Source organism: Triturus cristatus, chromosome 11 (genome assembly GCF_964204655.1).
Source record: "Triturus cristatus chromosome 11, aTriCri1.1, whole genome shotgun sequence".
Lineage (NCBI taxonomy): Eukaryota > Metazoa > Chordata > Amphibia > Caudata > Salamandridae > Triturus > Triturus cristatus.
The window spans coordinates 1169205092-1169231993 of record NC_140594.1 but is presented as its reverse complement, the minus strand read 5'-3'; positions in this window follow the sequence as shown (position 1 = coordinate 1169231993).

Sequence of the window (26902 nt, the reverse complement as noted above, 5' to 3'; positions counted from 1 at the left end):
TGACCCGTACCCACAATGTACGATTAGCGCAGTACGATGCAATGCGTGTAAAACCAGACCGACTCGCAAGGAGACCAAGCCGCACAACCGACACGCACAGACAACCCGGCACACAAGCAATAGAGACCGCCGTGAACTACGCCTACCAAACACAGAAGACAGGCAGCGTGAACGAGGCGGACAAGCCCGCACGAGACAACAGCAGCGTCCGTTTCTGTCACATGAACGTCTCCTACATGCCTACAAAACACAAAGGAAAAAACACAAAAAGAGGACCAAACAAGCAATGACTAAGCCAATAAATACCCAACACAAATTAAGTGGACAAAGACACACCCACAACTACAACTATATAAAGGACTACAATCACTACCATCATCCCTTGCCAACAGGAGACACAGCCAGCAGCAAACACCAGTACACAGCAACCACAGACACACTCACAACTCACCCATGACACAACTCACACACCATCAGCACCTTATACAAAAGCACACACACATACACACAGCAAAACCAACACCAAACCAACATCACTTGCACCCTCACACACATATCCCTCACCACCACCACCCATCACCATGCCCCCAAAGAAGAATCCAAAGTTCACAGATAGTGAGTTAGAAGTGCTGGTAGACAAGATCATCAGAGTAGAGCCACATTTGTTTGGTACATTGGTTCAAAGGACCCACATCTCACAGAAAACAAAGATGTGGGCGAGGATTGTAGACAAAGTGAACGCACAAGCACCAACGTTGCGCACAAAGGATGATATCCAGAACAGGTGGTATGACGTGCGCAGGAGGGTCAAGAAACTCATCGAGAAAGATCACGCCTTGAGTAAGCGCACCGGCGGTGGCCCTCCTGCCAAACCAGTCTACTTCAGTACCTGGGAGGAGAAGGTGCGGGACATCCTACCACCAGAGAGTGTCCATGGCCTAACAGACATCCCAGAGACTGGTGAGTACACAAACAACAAACCCAAGATTGTTTGGCAAGGGGACAGTGAAACCATGCACCCCAAGCAAACCTACACTAACCAATAGATAATCAACCCAAGATGTGTATGCCAGTCACACAAACACAATACCTGCCATCTCATAGTGACTGGGGACTGTGTCATGACATGCACCAACCTACAAACAAATAGAGCAAGCCACTGGCACTAAGCCAAATACATACAGCAAGACAGTTTGCCACCACAAACACACCGCCTCACAGTGCAGCTGACTGTCAGGAAGGAATAGTGGGGATGCAGGTGAAGTGAGTGTAGCCAAAAGCATGATGGGGCCTGTAGTCACAGATAATGCTCCCCCTCCTGAATGGCCCATCAAGACCTCTCTGAGACATGCCCACATCACAGGGAGTGGAAAATGACTGACAAGATGGCTGACACTGGGGGATGTATGATATTACGACGCGGGTTTTTACCACGCGTGCAGTTACATCGCATGCGTTACAACGCATGCGATGTTACAACGCTATGCCATTAGAACGCAAGTCTTTACATCGACTTGCGCTAGATGGCGTGCTGACATTAAAAAAGTGTAATTTACTATTCCAACTCCAGTCCACTTAACAGTAGGGAAGGTGTTGGGATAGTAAACTACACTATTTGTAATGTTAGCACGCCATCTAGCGCAAGTCGATGTACAGACTTGCGTTCTAATGGCATAGCGTTGGAACATCGCATGCGTTGTAACGCATGCGATGTAACTGCACAGCGTGGTATTAACCGCGTTGTAATGGCTGTTCCCCGACACGGTGTCCTGCTAGGGGTTGTGTGCAAATCAGAAGCAGGACACCACTGACTGACATCCTGAAAGACAACTTGCACGCCCTACAATGGAAGCGCGTGTCATGATAGGAAGGAGGACTGACAGCCCTGACCATACTAATCAGCATGGGGAGACACCCCCCAACACAAACTCCACACAACTCACTGCGTACAATGCTTTGACACACACCTCATTGAAATATCAGCAAAAGATCCCCCATACTGGCTGCTGCTGTGTGAAGCACAGGGGCTCACTTGGGACTTGTAGCCAAACAAACACCAGGATTTCACTGTCAGCCATCTTGCCATTGCTGTCACACCCCCTCACAGGGAAGCAGAGTCAAGAGGGAGGAAGCATGGGCATGCTGGGTAGGGGGGTGTAGCCAAGAGTATGATGGGACTCGCAGTCACAGACAACCTACACCCACCCGCATGACCCAGCAAGATCAAACTGAACCATACTCGCCTCACAGGGAGTGGGAAGGGACTGACAAGATGTCTGACACTGGGCTCTGTTGTGGGGAGCACAAGGCCATGCTGGCAAATGACCAACAACAAGATCAAAGTCTGTCCGTGACAAGCTGGGAAAAAGCAGTGTACAGGCAGGCATCGGTTATAAAAGAAGAAAATGTCATGTTTGTGAACCAACGATGCATGTAGAAACATAAATCACATTGTGTGTCTCTTCCAAACACAGGTCGTGCTGGGCACCCACTGACAAATGACGAGGATACCCAGTCCCAGACTCTGTTGGACACTGAGCTCTCTGGTCTGACTCTCTCATTGTCCTCTTCGGATGACGACGAACAACCTGGCCCCTCCGGTGTGAGCCATCATTCAGCACCAGCAGCAGCAACATCTGCCCCCTCTGAACCCACGCCTCCACCATCTGGACACCGACAGGGCACCCCTGCCAACACGGACAGACCAAGGACAATCAACAACCACAGCACAGGGACACAGGATCCCCGGAAGCTACAGCCAACACCAACACCACCAGCAACACCACCAAAGGGGTCCCAGTGTCACCTGTGCGTCCTGCCGCTGGTCCTGCCCATGTGGAGAGGGGTGCTGGGAGGGGTGGGAGGCACAGGGCACGCCTTACAGAGGGGTCTGGACTGCATGATGACCCACAACTGGCACGCATCATAAATACGTACCAGGATAGCACCGGAGGATTTGGCCAGGTAGTGGGGATCCTCAAGGACATGCAACACGAGCAGGTCACCCACCATGCCCGCATGGAGGCAAAGTGAGATGCCCTTACCGCGGTGCATCGGGACATACTACAGTGCCTCCGCCAGATCAACACCATCTTGTCCCCACCCCCCTGTGTGCCCACAACATCTGTCGCGACACCATCTGCCAGTGCCACAGGGAGGGAGGAGGACTCTGGCAGAGAGTCCCCTGCACCGTAGAGGTCTGCACATGAGGATCCCCCCCGCCCCGGAAGAGGAGGGGTCGTCCGAAGAAGGACATGTGAGAGGCAGATGTCCCAGCACATCCCCCAGGGCCTCTAAACCTGTTCTGGACAATGTTCTTTGTGCGCAACCCGTTCACCTTGTCCAATCGCACACAACTCGCCCACATGACATGGAGGGTTCATGTTGGGCCAATGTATCAGCTGACTGTGGACTTTACTCTGGACATTTCATCTACCAGCACGTCCAACTCTAATGTGAACTTTGGATTCCCAAACTAAAAATAAACTCACCAGTACACCATACTTGCCTCTGTTGTGATTCAAACTTGTCATATTCAGGGCGTAGTCGATCTGCTACACAACACAGAGCATGCCAAATACTGCAACAATGTGACCCACTTAAGGTCAGTCATGGGGGTGTGATACATGTGAGGGAGACACACCACTATGGCAACACAAAACATACTCACCATGGCCATGTGACTCATCACACACAATGATGTTGACCTGAAACACATAGGCATGCACGGACACAACACCAAGCCCAGTCAGTGGTAACAAGTCCACAGGTGAGGTAAGCAGATGTAACTCAGATGTGGGAAGACAGACAACACACATAATAAAGCGTAGCACAGGTTCATTACACACCAGCAACATGTTTATTCCACAATAGTTGTACGGTAAGTCTACGTAACAGATACTGCTTCCGGGCGACACGGTTCCTCTTTGAGAGTTACGGCTCGGACGGAGAATGGGTCTTAATTCACAGCCTACGTCTCGGTCGTGTTTTTGGCAGTTATGCGCATCGTACTTCCTATACAGGACGGACCAGCTCCGGGTACGTGTCGGTCGCAGGGTAAGGCTACGGACAGCTGTCCGACCGGCCATCGGAATCGGCCCCTAAGTAGAAGATTATCAGAGCTCCTGGTAGCTCTGTTACCACCCGATAGCACTAGTTTCTCAGCTAGGTACCTCAGGTTTTGTGATGAAATGCCTTATGTGTCATACAGGCGATTTTTAAATGGATTCTAGCCTCAAAAGGTAACCAGTTGAGGGCATAAAGGTCAGGGGAGATGTGGCCGTTTCTTTTGGTGCCAGTGATGAGTCTGGCAGCTGTATTGATTGAGGCTCTTAGCGGAGCGGTCGTCGATTTGGGAAGGCCACAGAGAGCGACACTCCCATAGTCAACTCTAGGAATTACTGGGGTTTGAACTGCCTGTTTAAAGTCATTTGCGGGTATGAAGGATTTCAATTTTCTCAGGACTTTTATCTGAAAATGTGCTCCTTTTGTTGCAGCGCTGATGTGCTTCTGCATATTTAGCTTATTATCCAGGGTTATTCCTAGGGACTTAGCATAATCGATGATGAGAGGTTGACCGTCGAGTGCAGTTAGGTGCTTCATCCACTCGTGGATGATCAATGTTTGGTTGGGGAGAGCGATTAGGAGGAATTCTGTCTTTAGTGTGTTTAGTTTTAAATGGTTCTTAGCCAGCCAGGTCTGTGTCTTTAGGAGCATTGAGTTAAGGGCCTTGATGTCTTCAAGAGACTGGACCTTAATGTAGAGTTGTGTGTCGTCGGCGTACATGTGGTATTGGATATTTGTGGAGTTGAGAAGCTCAGTGAGTGGTTCCATAAACTAATTGAACAGCGTTGGGGAGAGGGAAGATCCCTGGGGTACTCCCAAACTGACTGGGGTGGGGTTAGATAAGGATTGGTTGACCTTGAATCTTTGAGATCTATTTTGGAGGAAGGAGGTGAACCAGTTCCCGATAGTCCCATTCTATGCTTCAGGAGGTCAAGTAGGTTGCAGTGTTTGACTGTGTCGAAGGCTGAGGATAAGTCAAGTAGGATTAGCAAGCAGGTTTTGTTTTGATCCAGTATTTGTAATGCGTCATCTATTGTGTGGGTCATGGCTGATTCGGTGCTGTGCCCTGATCGAAAGCCTGACTGGAATTGGTAAAGCAGGTTGAAGTGGTCTATGTGATTACTAAGCTGCATGTGGACACATTTTTCGAGTAGTTTGGCCAGGGTCGAGATGTTGGATATTGGGCGGTAGTTATTCAGGTCTGATGGGTCCGCTGATACTTTCTTTAGGAAGGGGGATACCTGACCTGCTTTGAGGATGTCAGGGATGGTTCCTTGCAGAAGAGAGGTATTTATAATCCTAGTTCATGGGGGCACTAGCAGTGGCATGAAGGTCTTTAAGTGGGATGCTGGGAGAGGGTCTGTGAAATGATTGGAAGGATTCAAAGCCGTGAGCGTGTGTAGGATAGTTTCTTCGCTGTAGAAGTTGAAGGCAGTCCAGGAGGCGTTGTTCTTGAGGTCGAGCTTTGCAGAGCAGTTAAGCGGGGTCCCTGGTGCGGTCAGTGAGGAGATTGTGTGTGGGTCGGTAAGAGATAATAGATCGTTAAGTAGATCTGTCTTTAAGTTTTCAGTCTTTGTTGTGAAAAAGGAGGCAAGATCCCCGTAATTGGGGAGTGTGTCCGGATTGGTCAGGGGACTGGGAGACACCCTTGGATTGAGCTTTGATTATTTCGAACAGTTTTTTGGGGCGATTCTTAGCTTGGTCTAACTGTTTGCAAATGAAATCCGCTTTTGAGAGTCTAATCCTTCTGTAATAGGCATTTCTGGTGCTTCTTAGTAATTTGAAGTGGGTAGCGGATGGGGCGGCTCTCCATTGTCTTTCAATTGCTCTCAATGATCTTCTGTCCTCATTTAGTCTACCATCATACCAGAGGTTTGACATTTTTGTGGTAACTCTTTTTAATTGTAGGGGAGCTAAGGTGTCATGTACCCTGTTCATAAAGTGGAAGTAGTGAGTGGTCATATCCTGTACATCCTTTAATCCATCCAGTGGGGCATGAGGATGTTACTAGCGAATGCGAGGTTGGCAGGATTGATGTTATCTAGGTTCCTATTCCAGATTTTCGTTCTCGATGGTTGGACAGAGAGTGGTTTAACTACTTCCATGATATGGAAAGTGCTTATGTAATGATCCGACCAATCGCAAGGTAGAATCGATTCCAGCTGGGTAGAGTCTGGTTTGGAAATTACTAGATCAAGGATTGAGTGTTTTTTGTGGGTGGGGCTGTGTGACGGGGCGTTAGAAACAGTGGGATCACTCACCCCTGACCGGAACTGCTGGTCAAAGGACGCCTCTTTTACCCCTTCTCTCCCCCTGCAGCAACCCGAGGTACCAGGACAACAGGAAGAGTGGTATCCCTATCGGTCCCAGGACTGGCCCGTGGAAACCGAACAGGGCTCCTTTAATTTCGCCTTTCGTGACGACGAGACTCCTCCCACCGATGACGTCACGTTGCTGGGATACACAAAACCCGTAGAAACCCGGAAGACGACGGACGGCGTTTCCCTGGAGGTTGAAGGCGATTTGGAGTGGAGAAGAAGGACGGTTCGACGCGAGTGGAGAAGAGGAAGCAGCAGCACGTTGGAGGAGAGGAAGGACGGAGATGACCCCGACAAGCCAGGAGGCCAACGACATCATGAAGCGCCCTGCCACGTTCCCAGGGGAGGAGCGTGGCTCGAGCAGATACGTGGACGGGTAGCGGGCAGGTTGGGGAAAAGCGCCTCACCTCCTCTGTTAAACACAAGCTCGTAGTGCCCGAATTGCATCCTGTTACCCTGCCCCATTCCACCCAGAGCACGTGCACCTCCTCACAGCCAAAATCACGAGAACGCACCGAAAGCACTGGGTTTCCTTCACTCCCGGCCCCTTTACCCTCGGCTCACTAGACCCCGTCCTAATCGGTGGTTCTCATTTTGTTTCCCTGACTGGAGTGCCATCGGCTCGAGGGATCCCCATCGCAGACTCACCATCATCACAAGGGGACCGTCCAGAAGACCGACTCGAAGGCCGCAGACGAACATCTTCCTGCTTGCGCAAGAGTCAGCGAGACCAGCACAGAGAATCACTGGGACACTTATTGTTGTTCAGGACTGGGATAGGAAAGATATGGCATAACGTTAAGAATAAAGCCCTCAACTACAACTCCCTAGGTGTTTGCCGTCTCTGTCTCACCGGCCCCGCCACACTGGTGTCAGAAGTGGGACATACGGTCCGTCTGTATGCAAAGATGGAAGCCCTTATCCAGCATCTTATCAAAGGACAAGAAAAATTGGAATGGGCGGTGCACAGACAAATGACGTCGGCGCAAGCAGACCGGGACCTTTTTCAAACCACTATTGCGGCCCACATGGAGAGCATGCAGAAGCCCGCTCCGGTCGCAATAGTCCAAACCCCCATGGAGAATCGGCCCCTTTCCGTCCCTCACCCCTCGGGAATGGCCTTGCAGAAATACACACCGGGTGAAGACCCAGACGTGTTCTTGATGAACTTTGAGAGGGCCGCCAGAGCGATGGGATGGCCTGAAGAAAAGTGGCCCTTCTTCTTGGCGCCGCTCCTGTCAGGGGAGGCGCAGTTTGCATACCAGGTAGCCAACCCCACGGGCAACGCGCCCTATATTACGATCAAAGAAGTCATCTTGGATCATCTAGGGCTTGATGGTGAGGCCTATCGACTCCGCTTCCGGAGAGAGAGGGGTACACCTGGCGAGAACCCCAAAACTCTGTTTTTCCGATTAAAGATTGCCGCTGATAAATGGCTAAGACCGGCCACCAGCACCAAGGAGGAAGTGATGACCAAAATATACTTAGAACAGTTCATGGAGGCGTTGCCGTATGCCTCTCAGAGGTGGCTCAAGCAACACCCCAGGTTGTCGCTGGAGCAAGCCATCGAAATGGCAGCTAACTACGCCCGAGCACAACCAAAAATCTCGGGGTGGGACTATGAGAAGGGAACAAAAACTCCCCTTAAAACCGAGAAAAAGAAAGCGGTACCAGACTATGAAATCTAGAACCCTAAGAATTGATGGGCCATCGGTCCGAGGGCCCCAGTGTTTCGAATGTGGTGAATGGGCCACATTGCTCGACTATGCCCCAAGAAACGAACGACTGAAGAGCCCATGGAGGTAGGATATCTCCCCAAAACCATAATGTATGCAGCTGAAACGGGACCCTCATTTTACGCGAGTGTTTGGCTGAACGGTAGAACAGTGAAAGCCCTATTAGATTCGGGATGCAGGCAATCAGTCGTACAGAAAAGGCTGATACTTCCCCATCAATATGTCCAGGACGTCATAGTCCACATAAAGTGTGTACATGGGGATGTTAGGCCCTACCCTCTCGCACAGGTAACAATGAGACCCTATGATAAGGACCCGTGTACAGTAAGGGTGGGAGTGGTAGATTCCCTACCGGAGGATGTGATTCTGGGGGTGGATAATCCGGGGTTTATGTCCCTCTTTAAAACATCGGTAGCCACAACCACTGCGACAACCCCTAGGACAGTAACAACCCTTATATCTCCTGAACCCTGGGTCACGGATCGCAGTTTCCGTTTTGCACAAGCGAATGACTCCACTCTATTCAATGCTTGGGAAAGCGCCCACATGTCCCTGAGTCAGGACTCCCCTAGATATCCGAGATTCCTCATAACAAAAGATCTCCTATACTGGGAAGGGGTAGAAGGGGGGGACCCTCAATTGGTGGTGCCCGTGTCTTTCCGAGAACAGGTTCTCTTCTTCGCCCATACCCATCTTACCGCCGGACACAGTGGGACAGAGAAAACCACAGACAGCATACTACGGTATTTCTACTGGCCCGGGATCTATAAACAAGTGAAGGACTATTGTTCGAAATGTGAGATTTGCCAGCGAAGGAACCTACATCGTCCCCCAGCAGCTCCTCTGGTCCCCTGTCCCATTGTAGGACGGCCCTTCGAAAGGATAGGTATGGATTTGATCGGACCGCTGCCACGCTCCTCAAGAGGACATGTGTACGCACTGGTACTTGTTGATTATGCAACCCGATTCATCGAGGCCTTCCCTTTGCGGACACCAACAACAACTCATATAGCCGAAAAGTTGATCGAGCTGTGCTCCACGGTCGGATTTCCGAAGGAGGTTTTAACCGACCAAGGCACCCCGTTTACCTCGAAGTTGATGAAAGAAGTCTGTAAAACATTAGATATACGACACCTAAGGACATCGGTATACCACCCGCAAACGGACGGGCTCGTCGAGAGGTATAACCAGTCACTGAAATCTACCCTGAAGAAGATGCTTTCGGCTGAAGGGTCTGAGTGGGACCGCCTCCTACCGTTAGCCCTTTACGTATTAAGAGCACAGAAGCAGAGCAGTCTAGGATGTTCAGCCTTCGAACTTCTTTATGGCAGACTTCCGAGATCCTTGCTAGAAATGACCAAGGACGCATGGGAAACGGAAGGCGAACAAGAACAAAGGGCCCTCCTCGACTATACCCAGCAGCTCCGGTCCAAAATAGGAAAGTTACGAAGCTTGGCCTATTCCAACCTGGAGCTCCAGAGACAAAAGCAAAAACGATGTTACGACAAGGGAACAAAACTCCGAAGATTAAATGTAGGGGATTGGGCGTTGATCCTGCTTCCGGCCTGCGCCAGCAAGGGCAAAAATGAGTGGAAAGGGCCTTATGAGGTGGTTGGTACGAGTGGTGATACCACCTATCGACTGCGACTTGCGCCATCAAAAATACAAACGTACCATATTAATTTATTAAAGAAGTGGATAGGACCTCCACCAGCAAGTGCCAACCTACTCCTGCCCCTACCACAAAAGGAACCCTCCACCTTGAACAAACTAGTTATAAGCGATGATCTTCCACGAATAAGACAGCAGCAACTGCAGGAAACTCTCCTCCCGTTTCAGAACATTTTCTCGAACAGACCAGGGAAAACATCATTAGTGGAACATAACATCGAGACCCCGACGGGAAAGAAGGTGAAACAAAAACCCTACTGCATCCCGGCGGCTCGACGGGAGGCCATAAAAAACGAAGTCAGAGAGATGCTGAAACTCGGGGTGATTCGACCCTCCAAGAGCGATTGGGCATCACCTATTGTTATGGTGCCAAAACCGGATGGCTCACGTAGTTTCTGTATGGACTTCCGAGCCCTGAACGCCATCTCTACGTTTGATGCCTATCCCATACCGCGGGTAGACGAGCTGATCGAAAAGCTCGGAGAAGCCACCTTCATAACCACGCTAGACCTGACAAAGGGATATTGGCAGGTGCCCCTCAGAGAAGCCGATAGGAAGAAAACAGCGTTCATCACAGACGAAGAGTTGTTCGAGTTCACCGTGCTACCCTTCGGCCTTCATGGGGCCCGGCTACATTTCAAAGACTTATGAATACGATTCTACGACCCTTCCCTTCGTTCAGCTCAGCTTACCTGGACGATATAGTCGTGTACAGTGACACGTGGGAGGAGCATCTGAAACACCTAGAAACGATCCTCACCGCACTACAAAATGCCGGACTACACATAAACGCCAAGAAATCCAGAGTAGCGTTTAAACGAGTCAACTATCTCAGCTTTGTGTTAGGTGAGGGCTCCATCACACCCCAAACGTCCAAGGTCCGAGCTATTCAGGGAACCCCCTTTCCCCGTACCAAAAGAGATCTGAGGGCATTCCTGGGGCTTATCGGCTACTATCGTAGATTCATCCCCAACTTTGCAGACACAGCTGCCCCCCTTACGGATCTTTTGCGCAAGGAGGTAAAACAGCGGGAGTTCCTACAGCCGAATCCTCTGGCTTTGCGAGCCTTTTCGGACTTGAAGGACACTATCACAAAACAGCTGGTGTTATTATCCCCTAACTTCTCCAAACCCTTTATACTGGCCACAGACGCCTCAGATCTGGGTATAGGGGCGGTGTTGTCTCAGGAGGGAGGAGATGGGCTCGAACACCCGATACTATTTGTCAGCAGAAAATTATTCCCGAGGGAGGCCAAATATCCAACCATTGAACGGGAATGCCTGGCCATAAAATGGGCCATAGATAAACTCCAATATTACCTGGAAGGGAAGCCGTTCATCCTGTATACCGATCACGCTCCCCTACAATGGATGTATAAGAATAGGAGTCAGAACCCCAGAATCCTAAGCTGGTTTCTATCCTTGCAGCCATACGCTTTCACCATCAAACACAGGAAGGGCAAAGACAACGGAAACGCGGATTTCTTATCTAGGGTCTTCCCTCTCCCCGAACGGGAGAATCCAGGGGGGGAGGAGTGTGACGGGGCGTTAGAAACAGTGGGATCACTCACCCCTGACCGGAACTGCTGGTCAAAGGACGCCTCTTTTACCCCTTCTCTCCCCCTGCAGCAACCCGAGGTACCAGGACAACAGGAGGAGTGGTATCCCTATCGGTCCCAGGACTGGCCCGTGGAAACCGAACAGGGCTCCTTTAATTTCGCCTTTCGTGACGACGAGACTCCTCCCACCGATGACGTCACGTTGCTGGGATACAAAAAACCCGTAGAAACCTGGAAGACGACGGACGGCATTTCCCTGGAGGTTGAAGGCGATTTGGAGTGGAGAAGAAGGACGGTTCGACGCGAGTGGAGAAGAGGAAGCAGCAGCACGTTGGAGGAGAGGAAGGACGGAGACGACCCCGACAAGCCAGGAGGCCAACGACATCACGAAGCGCCCTGCCACGTTCCCAGGGGAAGAGCGTGGCACGAGCAGGTACGTGGAAGGGTAGCGGGCTGGTTGGGGAAAAGCGCCTCACCTCCTCTGTTAAACACAAGCTCATAGTGCCCGAATTGCATCCTGTTACCCTGCCCCATTCCACCCGGAGCACGTGCACGTCCTCACAGCCAAAATCACGAGAACGCACCGAAAGCACTGGGTTTCCTTCACTCCCGGCCCCTTTACCCTCGGCTCACTAGACCCCGTCCTAATCCGTGGTTCTCATTTTGTTTCCCTGACTGGAGTGCCATCGGCTCGAGGGATCCCCATCGCAGACTCGCCATCATCACAAGGGGACCGTCCAGCAGACCGACTCGAAGGCCGCAGACGAACATCTTCCTGCTTGCGCAAGAGTCAGCGAGACCAGCACAGAGAATCACTGGGACACTTATTGTTGTTCAGGACTGGGATAGGAAAGATATGGCATAACGTTAAGAATAAAGCCCTCAACCACAACTCCCTAGGTGTTTGCCGTCTCTTTCTCATCGGCCCCGCCACAGGCTGATATAGATTTGGGACAAGTTGAGGTCGGACAGGAATGCTTTGAAACTATTGACCTCTGGGCCATCAGGATCGTTCCAGTGGAGGTTGAAATCCCCCAGGAAGATCTGTGTATTCTGTTGTCCGCTATTTGTGGCTAGAATATCCATCATGTGTGCGATGAAGTTAAGGTTGTTACCAGGAGGTTGGTAGAAAGAGTGTAGTGAGCATATTGGCTTGTTATTGTTAGTGATGTGTAGGCACAGGTATTCACATGAGGAGAACACCGGGGCGTTGGAGCGGTTCACAGAGAGGTTGTTCCTATGGATTCAGGCAATACCACCACCTAGTCTATAGGGTCTATCTAGTCTTGTGATGAGATAGTTTGGGGTTACTTGTATGTCTAGGATGGGCGTGGATGATTCGTTTAGCCAGGTTTCCGTTAAAATTATCAGGGTGGGTTCATTGGATATAATGAGGTCAGCTATATCTGCGGCATGATGTGTTGCCGATCTACAGTTTAGTAGGATGCACTTTAACTGGGCCTTGGTCGTGGTGGTGTTCTGATCGTTGAAGATGGGTACTCTTTTTAGGTTGTTCTCGACAATACCTCTGGGAGTGTGTCTTGTAATTCTGGAGGCAGTGGAATGATTGGGTTGGATGGGTTGGATTAGTTTCTGTGTGATCTCCGTGTGCGTAGGTCTAGAGGGTAGGGAAGGTGGTTCGTAGGAATGTAGTAAAGAAGTAAGATCATTAGGAGACAGGGTATTCATTTCCCTGATCGGACGAGATGTGGCATTGGGGTAAGGTACTGTTTTCCATCTGGGGGGCAACTGAGGTGAGGGGCTAGTGCATGGCCACTGAATGGGTTTCACCCGAGGTTTGGGTTGCTGCCGGATCAGGAAATGAAGGGTTTGGATGTCCTCTTTTAGTTGTTGTGAGGATAGTAGTATCTCATCTAGTCTGGGGTCCGATGTAGGAGTTGTCGTATTAATAGCCTTGCCTGTGCTTAAGTGAGGAGGTACTGTCCTGATTGGCATATTTACCATACCTATAACTCCCTAGTGTATGGTAGCCAGAGTGTACCCAGGGCCTGGAAGTTAGATGTCCCTAGTGGGCTGCAGCACTCATTGTCCCAACCACTACAATGATAGAGTAAAGCAGGGCTCCTGCCTACCACTGTAGCATGGCTGCGACGTTTTAAACTGCCAATTTGATTTGTCAAAATAAACCCTTGTGACAGACCTAAACTCGTTTTTTTAAAATATTAATACGTCACTCCTAATGTAGGGTCTATTGCCCATAGGATAGAGTGCATGGTATTTAAAAGTAGAACATGCATTAGTTTATCATTTCATGTGTCCTTACAGTGCAAAAGCATAAAATATATTTTCACTGTAGCAAGACTGTCTGCCTCCATAGGGAAACAGTGAATTACATCACGCCACCTTATAATGCTAATATCAGATTAGTGGCAGCTGGAGGAATATCTCAAAGATTATTTTTAATATATAAACAAAATCCAATTTCATGGTAAAGTCGGATTTTGTATAACTATTATAGAAAAGTTACTCTTTGCCTATCTAAAGCCCCTGGAGGCCTTTCTGTAAGTATTCAAGTGCCACCTGGCAGCTTGATGGCTTCCCTGTGGTGAGATGTGAGCTGCTCCCAGGACAGAGACACCAGGCCTTGGGTGTGGGGAGGCGTTGCCCTCCCCTTGCCAGGATGGCCTGGGGGGGCTGTCTCAGACACTTGGTGCACTTCAAAGAGGTCTCCCCTGTCACAGGCAGGTGTATCTCACACCTAGGTCTGCCTCACCTGCTGTCTTTCTAGTCAACCTGACTGCACCATTAGTGGGAAAGAGCGGTACCCCAGAACTGGTTTAGAGTGACCTCCGGAGCGGGGTTGTAAACATCCACTTTAAAATTAGAGCATCAAATCTTGCTTTAATGTCACATCCTGCTTGACAGGTGTGATAGGGTTTTGTATATTTACTAAACATTAAATCATATTTATTTGTATTTGTAACTATTTTAAATAGTTTAATTAAATTTAACATTCATTCCAATGGGTTTATAATTTAAGCCCCTAACTCTATTACTTTCTATGGAATGGTGTTGCCGTACCAGTGGCTGACCATGTGCTGTTCTGGGCTTACTTCAGCTCAGAGCTACAGTAGTTTACTACTGTTTTGGGTCCCTTTTTGGCCTGTAGTGACTCTAGAATTGCAGTTTGTGAATAGCATTGGGCTTACTCTTTTGTGGGTGGGTGGACGTCCCTCCATAAACACCTCTCTGGTCTTCCATGACTCTACCTAAACCCCTCCTTACTCCTCTTTCCTCCCCTCCCCTTTATGTGTGAGAATTGTCCATTTTACAGCCACTCCCCTCTGACCCTCGCATGTTTACTACTGAAACGTGTACCTTACATCTGAGGTGACTCTGCAGTCGTGGTGAAAAAGGAGAGGCGGAGGTGGCGATCTCTGCATGTAGATTTGAAAGTAGCATGTTGTACTATTTTTGTAGAACTATTGTAGTACACCACAGAGAGCAGTACCACTATTTGCATTCACCACCTGCAGTTCCTTAAGGGCACATATGAGTCGGACAGGCTCCACAACACATCACAGCTGCAATGTCTCATGTGCACCGTCAGGTAGTGGTTAGCCTGTCCATACACTTCCTAAAGCCCTGTTTTTTTGCTCACTAACTGGCTTTAAATGTAAATATTATTCTTGCAGTGCCCCTCTCCCAAATGCAGATATTGTCTCTAGCATGTTTTACACATTACTTGGAAGGGTTACAAATGTAAAGGTGATATTTACACTGGCTGAACCTATCTTCTTCTCCAACACCCCCGTCGTCTTCAGCTATAGGCGCTGTTCCCACTACATAGAGGTGTCCAGTGTCCTGAATTCTCCATGTGTGTCTCTCTGTCCCTCCTTTAGCAGTTGCCTTTGTCTCTATGGATTCCTTCTGACGTATTTAGATTATTTGCTGTGCCAGCCTTTTTGCTTGTGATTGAGTTGGCGGTAGATGTGGTCCAGTTGGTTGTGAGGTGATGTGTAGAGCAGTTCTTCTCTTTTATGCTACTCAAGTTCCTGTTGCAGAAGAGTGAGTTACAGTCATGTAACCCCTGCAGTATCTGATTCTTGCTCTTCCAGGAGGGCATGCTCACACTCATTTGCCTGTTGTGCCAGGGGATTGTGAGATGGTGGCCTGGTATATGCTGTCCACTAGTTATAGTGGGCCCCTTGCACCTGTCCAAACAACCCTTATTGATGATAGGTTTAAAGTCAACCTTATTTGAAAGCTATCCTAGTGGTAGCTATGGAAAGCAGCCTTCAGACTAAGGGGCATATCTAGAAGGCGGCGATATAAAATTATCGTCGCTTTTGCGGGCGTTTTCAGTTGAAAAGCGGCGATAATTTTATCGCTATATTAGCAAGGTCACGCTATTGCGTGAAACCTTGCCTTAGCGCCTGAATTCCTAACGCCCATCTTTGCATCTCTAATGAGATGCAAAGTGGGCGTTCCTCCCCAGGATAACGGGAGAAATGTCACTAATCGACATTTCTCCTATTATCAAGCCTCACGCAAAGCAGCATAGCGACACGAAAAGTAGCGATAACCTCTGTTATCGCTGCTTTCCTTACACCTGCTTTGAAACTGACTTAGCCATGATATCCTATGGAAGGTGCATATCACGGCTGAGTTTGTGAGTCCCTATCAGCAAGCTAATGGCAAACTTCGTGAGATTATCGCTGGGTTTCCAGGGATAATCTCACGTTAGGCAGTTAGCGCTAGGATTTTTATCGCTTTTGAGATAAGCGTTGCTAATAGCACGCTATCTCAGCGATAAAAATCCACGCTAGCTGGCGATAATTATCCCAGCACTAAGTGCGCTTAGCGATAATTATCGCAGGTTGTTGCTGATGTGCCCCAAAGATTCTTTGTTGTACCAGCCTTGTTTGCGCAGGTGCTTGTGATGGAGTTGGCTGTAGATGTGCTGCAGTTGGTTGTGAGGTGATGTGTAGAGCAGTTCTTCTATTTTATGCTGATCAAGTTCCTGTTGCAGAAGAGTGAGTTGCTGCAGTTGTAATTTGCACACAGTCATGTAACCCCTGCAGTATCTGATTCTCGCTCTTCCAGGAGGGCATGTTCACACTCATTTGCCTGCTGTGCCAGGGAATCTTGTTGGTTAAGCAGTGCATGGTCTTCATTTCATGGGTGTACACAAGAGATAACACAATATTTCACCCATCATGTGCTGGAATTACAAACAGGTGCCACACATCGACCTGAGTAGAATGTTTGCTACACTGCAGACACGTATGACATGACTAGAGAAGAGGAGACCTGAACTCTCTGACCTCTGATACGCCTATAGTGGGACTGAAACACCCTCAAAGCACCGTGTGTGTTGTACATGCAAAGGCATGGGGGTACTTGTAACTGTATTGTGTGAGTGCTTCATGTGAAGGTAATTACCCTGCTAGACATGCATCAATCAATGAACCAATAGGTATTTATATAGCGCATCTTGTCACCTGCGAGGGTGTCCAGGCGCTGTGCTGCGGGTCTTAGTCAATGAGCCTCATCTTGAGTCCCTTCCTGAAGTGGGTCAGCAGGGGTGAGGTGCGGAGGTGGAGGGGGGGGGGGGTTCCAGAACTTGGCAGCGAGGTGGGAGAAGGAGCGTCCTGTAGCGCGGCAGTGGCGGACTCCTGATATCTGTGCGAGGGTGAGGTGAGGTGAGCGGAGGTTCCAAGGAGGAAGGTGGAAATTAAGGGGGTGGATCATGTGGGCATCCGTGAGTTGTGCATGCTGAACCTTCAGGTCGCCATTCCGTATGTGGAGCGGGACAAGCCCTTTGTAGGTGGTCCAGACGTGTCTAGGACGCTGACCCTGTCAGTGCCTCGGTCTGGAATGGTCTCTCAATGCGCTCCCACACGCGGTTTGCCTCAATCAGGAGACCCTCCTCTGGTTTCTGCAGCCTCACTTCTTCTACTGGTCAGTTTGTTTGAGATGGGCGTTGCAGGTCATATTATCTTTGACCAGTGCTTTAAATGGAGAAAAATAAGTGCAGGTACTCATTAACATAGATCTGTGGCAAGTGGGCGGGGCTAAGGACAACATATGATAATGCAAAATAACTTCTATACCAGTTGCAGCACGTATAAAAACACATGAGAAATGCGTTTATGTAAAAAAAGAAACAGATTATTAACTCATTAAACAAAGTGAAATTCCTAATGGCACTTTCACCCGAATGGTCGCTGCGCGCCTGATTGACAGGGCAGGGTCTGTCCAGAGACCCTGTCCTGTTTGTCACTGTGTGATTCAAGCCCCCTCAACCCCCTGCAGTTTGGGGACATTTAAATGGGCGCTGCTGGAATCTTCAGCAGCACTTCTGCAAAAAGCTACTTCACGACTCCGGCTCCGGTAATTACATGCTCCTCTGAAGCAGAGCGGAATCTGCCCTGGAGGAGAAACCTAACCTGCGCCTGACGTGCGTGGATCAGGGTACCGGTACTCTCCCTGGCTACAGAGAAGTGCCGGTACTGACGACAAAAAAAATCGGAAGTGCCGGTACTCAGTACTGGTGAGTACCGGCCCATTTAAAGCACTGCCTCTGACCGATCTCTTTGATGGTCGTGACTGCCTTGTATCTGGGTGTCCTCAGACACTTTCAAACAAGCCTTTCCAATGATGTTCTCAATGGCTGCACAGCATCCCTCTATAAGAAGATCTAACTCTGAGTCACTGAAGCTCTGCTCCCTTCTTGTCCCTCCCATGTCTTTCTTGTGCCGCGCCGGGCTCGCATTGTGGCCCACAGCTCTCCGCCACTTCCGTGCCCCTCCAGTCCACCCGCTTTACACTGCTGGGGACTCCCTGCTGTGCGATGCCTTCAGTGACTTCTGAAACAACTATCACAGTTCACTAGTGCTTGTCAATCACAAATTGTGAATCACTATTTTGCATCTGAGGTTCCTTAGGAACTGCTCTTCCAGACACTATAATTCAATATTGGTCACAATTTATGATGTAGAAAATGATGCATTTGTGCATTTGTGCCTTACTCTTGATTGAAGTCTGAAAGTATGGAGGAACGCACGCAAAGCTAAGTTTTCAAGAAGTAACACAAGATAAGGGGATTATGTAAAATGCAGTGAACACCCCCACAGTAGATCAATTCCGCCCTAAAACGAGGGAGAAATAAATGTAATTGGAAGGTAGAAAATAAAGCGAGCATCACCATAGTCCTATATTGGGTGATTTTCGATTATCCCCACATATAATTCTGAAAGAGTCCTTATATCTCCTGTAACATGAGTCCCAATAAATACCTACATTGAGTATTGACAAGTGATAGCAGACACCAGAGCCTGTCTCCCGCGCCTCAGGTGAACCTAAAAGCCAACATCGAAAGCACCAGAACCTCGCGACACATGGAACCCTAAAGAATTCTAGATGTCATTAAAAGGAGAGTCACAGACCACAGTCAGTTTTCATAAAAATGTAGATGTTTGTCCCATTTCCGGTTTAGAATGTCTTGTTCTGTTTGGTCAACAGACTGCGCTTTCTTCAGCCAAAGTCCAGCCGGTGGGCAGTTTTACCCTCTCTTCACAAACTGCGGAAGATAAGTGTGTAACTGCTCATTTCCAAGATGTTTGATGGAGGCACCCATAGCTGTAGAACACTCCTTCCAGTTCTGGCACCTCTGATTTTCCTACAGTTGTCTCTCTTACATCTGTCTACGCCCTGGTGTGACAGACTGAGCGCAGAGGGAGGCTCCCAGGACGTTGACAGACCGTCCTTAGCATCAGATATGTCATTCAGCATGTGCCTTGTTTGCAGTTCTCAAATCAAACCCCTGCTGTCTTCTGGACGCGTCGCCTGTTTATTCCCCACGAGTTATTGTTTAAGGAGGAGATTTATGGGGTGGAGGGAAGGTCTCGGGATTCAGTGTCCTGTGGAGGATTCACTCAGCCTGACGTTCATCATTTTAATTTGTGTCGCCTGTGGGGCGACTTCCAAGGACTTGCAACCATTTGGGTTTCACCAGGTTTTATTGCGATTTTTAAAGACTTTTATGCAAATTTACACGGGGAAATGTTGGAAAAATATACTTAATAATACATTTTACTTCTGCAAGAATGAATAAATTAATGAACATAGAAAACAGCTAGGCGCTTATTTTCTTTTGGGTGTTTTTCTTGCACTAATTCAGTCGACACTCAGTTTAAAAAGAATTTACGTTTTTTTAGGTATTGACGGGAGAAGCAAACGAAGGAGTTAGCAAACACTCAAGAAATAAGGCTTTGGAGCGGCCCATTTTGGGATTCAGGCAAAGGTTGATCAATCTGGTCTGCTCCCCTGGAAGAATTGTGTCTTCCAGAGAAACATTATTTTAGGTGAAATCTGCAAATGTTGGACATTTTGAAGCAAATGCAGTAAAAACACAACTACGCAGTAACACTGCAGCCTCAGAATTGCCTTAATTCACTGACCCTCACCCTTGCCTATTGTTTTTTTTTTTTTAAATAATATTTTGATTGATTTCAGTGACATGTGTACAAAAACATTTTGGTGCCGATTCCGATCCGGTAAAAAAATTTCCCGTACGAATCGTATCGTAAAAGTCCCATACAAACGGGCAAGTACGATTCGTACGCGGAAAATACACACGAATGACATTGGGAAAAGTCCACGACACGTCCCCGGATAGTTTTACGTACGATTCGTAAAACTGAAGTCCGAGCGCACAAGTACGATCCGTACCGTCCGTCCGAATATACAAACGCAGGTAATACGCTCCATCCGAATATACAACCGCATGTAAAACGTCCCGTACGAGGCGAACTGTGTACCACCCCTACCCCGGGCACACCTGGGCGAGAGGTACGAGTCGTACGGCCACCCCCCAGCCTCCCATCCCTCCCGCATACATTCGCGCTGTACCCCAGCACCCCCCATGTCCGCGCCGTACCCCAGCACCCCCCCATGTCCGCGCTGTACCCCAGCATTCCCCCCCATGTCTGCGCCGTACCCCCACCCCCGTATGTACGGTGCGTACCCCCCGTATGTACGGCTCGTACCCCCGTCCCCTGTATGTACGGTGCGTACCCCCCGTATGTACGGTGCGTACCCCCAGCGTGTAGCGCTGGGGGTATGCACCGTACATATGGGGGGTACGCACCGTACATACGGGGGGTGGGGGTTCGCACCGTACATACGGGGGGTACGCACCGTACATACGGGGGGTACGTACCGTACACACGTGGGTGGGGGTACGGCGCGGACGTGGAAGGGATGCTGGGGTACGGCGCGGAAATGGGGGGGTGCTGGGGTACGGTGCGGACATGGGGGAGGCTGGAGTACGGTGCGGACATGGAGGGGATGCTGGGGTACTCTGCGGACATGGGGGGGATGCTGGGGTACGGTGCAGACATGGAGGCGATGCTGGGGTACGGTGAGGACATGGGGGGGGATGCTGGGGAACGGTGCGGACTTGGGGGGGGTCTGGGGGTACGGCGAGGACATGGGGGGGATGCTGGGGAACGGTGCGGACATGGGGGGGATAGGGGTACGGCGCGGACATGGGGGGGATGCTGGGGTACGGTGCAGACGTGTAGGGATGGGTGTACGGTGCGTACCGGGCCCCCTTTTCGCCGTGCATCGTGGCGTACTTAGCTTTTCCTGCACTTTTTGGGTCCCGTAAAAATATTGCCGTGCGAAGTGCTGTGGGTACGAATCGTACTTGCTGGTCCGTAGAACGCTGCCTGACTCCGTCCGGACGTCGCGTATGCGCCGTCCAGATTCAGATTGTATGTATTTTTTTGCCGGTCGGTGTTTTTTACGACTCGTACGGAAATGGTATTTCTGTGCGAATCGTACTTGCGAGTTTGTAAGCTGTTTTTCCCGGGTACGAGTCGGACGGAAAAAACGCTCCGTACGACCATTCGTACCCGGGTTTTACCGGATCGGAATCGGCACCTAAGCAGTAATTTATTAACAATTTATTTAAGAAAGATTTAAAAAACAAAACAACAACAATTATAACTTCCAATTTTAATCAGTGCACATTGTTAGCAGCACTTTGAAAAAAACTACTTTTTAAAGCTAATTATGCCGAAATAAACATGTAATATAACAAACACATAATGTGCACCAAGTATAATATGGTCAAAGACAAACAAATAAGCATTTAGGTTCGGGCTTTATAATGTTCCCAGATCCCCTCAAACGCAATATTGGACCCTATTACACAGTCTCTTGTTATGTGGGTTCTAGGGTGAAAATCCACACCTGGGAAACCATGTCTGGGAAACATGCAGGACCTGTGGGCATAGGCACCTCCAGTCCCCTGGTTGACCACCCCTTATTTATTCATGGGGACTTTGTTGGCGGCTTTCGTTAATCTCAGCTCCGGTATCATCCGCGGAGGTACTGAAGAAATTCTATTGAGGCCCTTAATATGAACTCCAAGAAAGTGGTGCAGACTATAGTGTGTGCTTTTAAATCACCAATCCCAAATGTTAAAAACAAATCTTAAAACAATTATGATACTGTGAATAGGACCCAGCACTGAGCCAACTTACTCCTGGCTGCGTGGCTTCAGGTACTCTCAGAGGGAGTAACAATTCTGATACTGTGGAGAAGACCCAGCATTGAGCCAACTTACTCCAGGCTCTGTGGCTTCAGGTACTCTCAGAGGGAGTAACAATTCTGATACTGTGGATAGGACCCAGCATTGAGCCAACTTACTCCTGGCTCTGTGGCTTCAGGTACTCTCAGAGGGAGTAACAATTCCGATACTGTGGATAGGACCCAGCATTGAGCCAACTTACTCCAGCCTCTGTGGCTTCAGCTACTCTCAGAGGGAGTAACAATTCTGATACTGTGGAGAAGACCCAGAATTGAGACAACTTACTCCTGGCTCTGTGGCCTCAGGTACTCTCAGAGGGAGTAACAATTCTGATACTGTGGAGAAGACCCAGCATTGAGCCAACTTACTCCAGGCTCTGTGGCTTCAGGTACTCTCAGAGGGAGTAACAATTCTGATACTGTGGATAGGACCCAGCATTGAGCCAACTTACTCCTGGCTCTGTGGCTTCAGGTACTCTCAGAGGGACTAACACTTCTGATACTGTGGATAGGACCCAGCATTGAGCCAACTTACTCCAGGCTCTGTGGCTTCAGGTACTCTCAGAGAGAGTAACAATTCTGATAATGTGGAGAAGACCGAGCGTTGAGCCAACTTACTCCTGGCTCTGTGGCTTCAGGTACTCTCAGAGGGAGTAAAAATTCTGATACTGTGGAGAAGACCCAGCATTGAGCCAACTTACTCCAGGCTCTGTGGCTTCAGGTACTCTCAGAGGGAGTAACAATTCTGATACTGTGGAGAAGACCCAGCATTGAGCCAACTTACTCCAGGCTCTGTGGCTTCAGGTACTCTCAGAGAGAGTAACAATTCTGATACTGTGGCGAAGACCCAGCATTGAGCCAACTTACTCCTGGCTCTGTGGCTTCAGGTAACTCTCAGAGGGAGTAACAATTCTGATACTGTGGATAGGACCCAGAATTGAGCCAACTTACTCCTGGCTGTGTGGCTTCAGGTACTCCCAGAGGGAGTAACAATTCTGATACTGTGGATAGGACCCTGAATTGAGCCAACTTACTCCAGTCTTTGTGGCTTCAGGTACTCTCAGAGGGAGTAACAATTCTGATACTGTGAATTAGACACCATATTGAGCTACTTACTGCAGCCTGTGTGGCTTCAGGTACTCTCAGAGAGGGTAACAATTCCGATACTGTGGATAGGACCCAGCACTGGGACAACCTACTCCTGGCTGTGTGGCTTCAGGTACTCTCAGAGGGAGTAACAATTCTGATACTGTGGATAGGACACAGCATTTAGCCTACTTACTCCAGTCTCTGTGGCTTCATGTACTCTCAGTGGGAGTAACAATTCTGACACTGTGACTAGGACACAGCATTGAGCCTACTTACTCCAGTCTCTGTGGCTTCAGGAACTCTCAAATGGAGTAACAATTCTGATACTGTGAATAGGACACCATATTGAGTCAACTTACTCCAGCTTGTGTGGCTTCAGGTACTCTCAGAGGGCGTAGCAATTCTGATACTGTGGATAGGACTCAGCACTGAGCCAACTTACTCCTGGCTGTTTGGCTTCAGGTACTCTCAGAGAGAGTAAAATTCTGATACTGTGGATATGACCCAGCATTGAGCCAACTTACGCCTGGCTCTGTGGCTTCAGGTACTCTCCGAGGGAGAATCAATTCTCATACTGTGGATAGGACCCAGAATTGAGCCAACTTATTCCAGGCTCTGTGGCTTCAGGTACTCTCAGAGGGAGTAACAATTCTGATACTGTGGATAGAATCCAGCATTGAGCCAACTTACTCCTGTCTCTGTGGCTTCAGGTCCTCCCAGAGGGAGTAACAATTCTGATACTGTGGAAAGGACCCTGAATTGAGCGTACTTACTCCAGTCTCTGTGGCTTTAGGTACTCTCAGAGGGAGTAACAATTCTGATACTGTGGAGAAGACCCAGCATTGAGCCGACTTACTCCAGGCTCTGTGGCTTCAGGTACTCTCAGAGAGAGTAACAATTCTGATACTGTGGAGAAGACCCAGCAATGAGCCAACTTACTCCAGGCTCTGTGGCTTCAGGTACTCTCAGAGGGAGTAACAATTCTAACACTGTGGAGAAGACCCAGCATTGAGCCAACTTACTCCTGGCTCTGTGGCTTCAGGTACTCTCAGAGGGAGTAACAATTCTGATACTGTGGATAGAACCCAGCATTGAGCCAACTTCCTCCTGGCTCTGTGGCTTCAGGTACTCCCAGAGGGAGTAACAATTCTGATACTGTGGATAGGACCCTGAATTGAGCCTACTTACTCCAGGTAATCTCAGAGGGAGTAACAATTCTGGTACTGTGGATAGGACCCAGCACTGGGCCAACCTATTCCTGGCTATGTAGCTTCAGGTACTCTCAGAGGGAGTAACAGTTCTGATACTGTGACTAGGACACAGCATTGAGCCTACTTACTCCAGTCTCTGTGGGTTCAGGTACTCTCAGAGGGAGTAACAATTCTGATACGGTGAATAGGACACCATATTGAGCCAACTTACTCCAGCTTGTGTGGCTTCAGGTACTCTCAGAGGGAGTAAAATTCTGATACTGTGGATAGGACTCAGCATTGAGCCAACTTACTCCTGGCTGTTTGGCTGCAGGTACTCTCAGAGAGAGTAACAATTCTGATACTGTGGATAGGACCCAGAATTGAGCCAACTTACTCCATGCTGTGTGGCTTCCGGTACTCCCAGAGGGAATAACAATTCTGATACTGTGACTAGGACACATCATTGAGCCTACTTACTCCAGTCTCTGTGGCTTCAGGCACTCTCAGCATATTGAGCCAACTTACTCCAAACTTACTCCAGCCTGTGTGCCTTCAGGTACTCTCAGAGGGAGTAACAATTCTGATACTGTGGATAGGACCCAACATTGAGCCAACTTGCTCCTGGCTGTGTGGATTCAAGTACTCTCAGATGAGGGTGCCGGTTCAATTCTGTAGTGTGAGCAGCACACAACACTGAGTCAGGGTATTCTGGGCTCTACCTCTGAAGGTATAAATTCAATAGTATGAGTACCAATTAACATTGAGCAGAAAATAACTCTTTTCTATGTTAATTTACAAGCTAGTCTCCTGAATCATACACTCTTAGTGTGCTTATAAATGTACTTGAAGGGGCTATAGTGGAAAGCGCAGTTGGTTCACCATCAGAGCAGCAAGATCTTTATTTTCTGCAAGCTTTTGGGATAAATGGAACCCAATATTTACAAAATAATCCTAGGAAAAATAGTTATAATTGTTATACAGCAATGTGCAGGTTGAGATATATATGCCATAAAATGGAAATCATCATGTGGTGAGGGCTCACGCTGCTGTCGGATCTGCTGCATGACGCAGAATAGTGCTGGGTGTGTAGAGCTCTGTAGGTAACTCACAGAGTTCATATCTTTAGCCACACCTCCACAAGGTGTGTCTTCAGCAAGTCTCTGAAGGTGATAATGTCTGAAGTTGGGATAGTGTTGAATCTTGAAGGTAGTGTAGGATGTCAGAGACAGTGTTGGGTCTCGGCAGAGTCTGTGATCTTGGTGCAAATAAGAGAACTAAGTAAAGTGTAGTATCTCTGGGACATTATACTGCCTGTGGGAAAGTGCGATGTTTGCAAGAAAAACAAACTTCTCTGAGATAGTGTAGAAGCTTTAATGTACAATAATATCTCTGGGAGAGTCAAGCACTCCTGGGAAATAGTTGGATATTTGTAATAATGTGTTATCTCTGGCACACTGTAGTAATTTTAGAAAGTTCTAGATTTTCTGGCTAAAAAGACAATCTGGAATAGTGTAAGATATTTGGGGCTTTTAAAGGTATTTGGAATGGTGAAGGAACTTAGAGATAGTTTATTATCTATAGGATAGTGCAGAATTGTTGGGGCGTTTGGACAAAATTTCGAGTTTGAAATATCGGAACTAGGAAATATCCCAAAAAAATAATGTACTGCAAAAATATCATAGTAACGAATATCATTGTCAAAAACATCGATGTTTTGGTAAGTAATAGAATTTTAATGAATACAATTGTTTTTAATATCATTTTCAGTAATATAGTTCTAAAACATATTGTTTTTAATTATTTTAATGTGTTTCCATTATAAGATTAATTTTTAGAATTTAATATCGTTGGTATGATTGTTATTCATTTAAAAAATGTAGTTTGTAATTTTAAGTGATTTCTTTTTTTCATTTAAATTTTATGTGATTTAAAGAGATATAGCTGGTTGTTGGGTTTGCAAGGAACAAAGGGAAAGTTATTAAATAATAAATATAGTAAATTTAGCGTTGATTTATTTTTCATTGGTAATTCACTTCTTAATTTATTATTACTTATGCAGTCTTTTTAGTGTTATATTTAAATTTTTTTAATTTTTAATTTCGTTTTATTGTTAGTTATAGTAAGTAACATTTAGTAGTGGGAAGTTGGGTTTGTAGTGCAATAGGGTGGGACGTTAATTAAGTTATAAAAAATAAAATGCATTTGTAAATAGTTTTTTAATTGTTAATTAATCATGCAATATGTTGTTAATTTACAAATAGTTTATTACCTATTTATTTAAGCTGTAAATTTGTAGTCGGTTGTTGAGTTTGTAGGGGTATCGAGTGGGCATTTTATACATTTTAAACAAATAAGATATTATTGTTAATTAGTTTTAAATAGTTAATGAATTATTTAATTGTTAACTTTTTTAATAGTTTATTACTTATTTAAGTTATATTTTAGTAGTGGAGTGCTAGGTTATTAAGAGATTATGGTGAGTAGTTGAATTAAATGAAATGTTTTTTAATAAAAACATTTTTTGTAAAAATATTTCTATTTGATTAGTGCCGATGTATATCACCTACCTATACTTGTAATACTGTGGTATGTTTTTTTAGGTGTGTCACTTGGCTCAAAAATACAAAATATATTATTTTTCTATATTTACTCATGTAATTTATTAATTGGAAATTAATTATGTATAATGTTTTTATATGTGTTATTTTA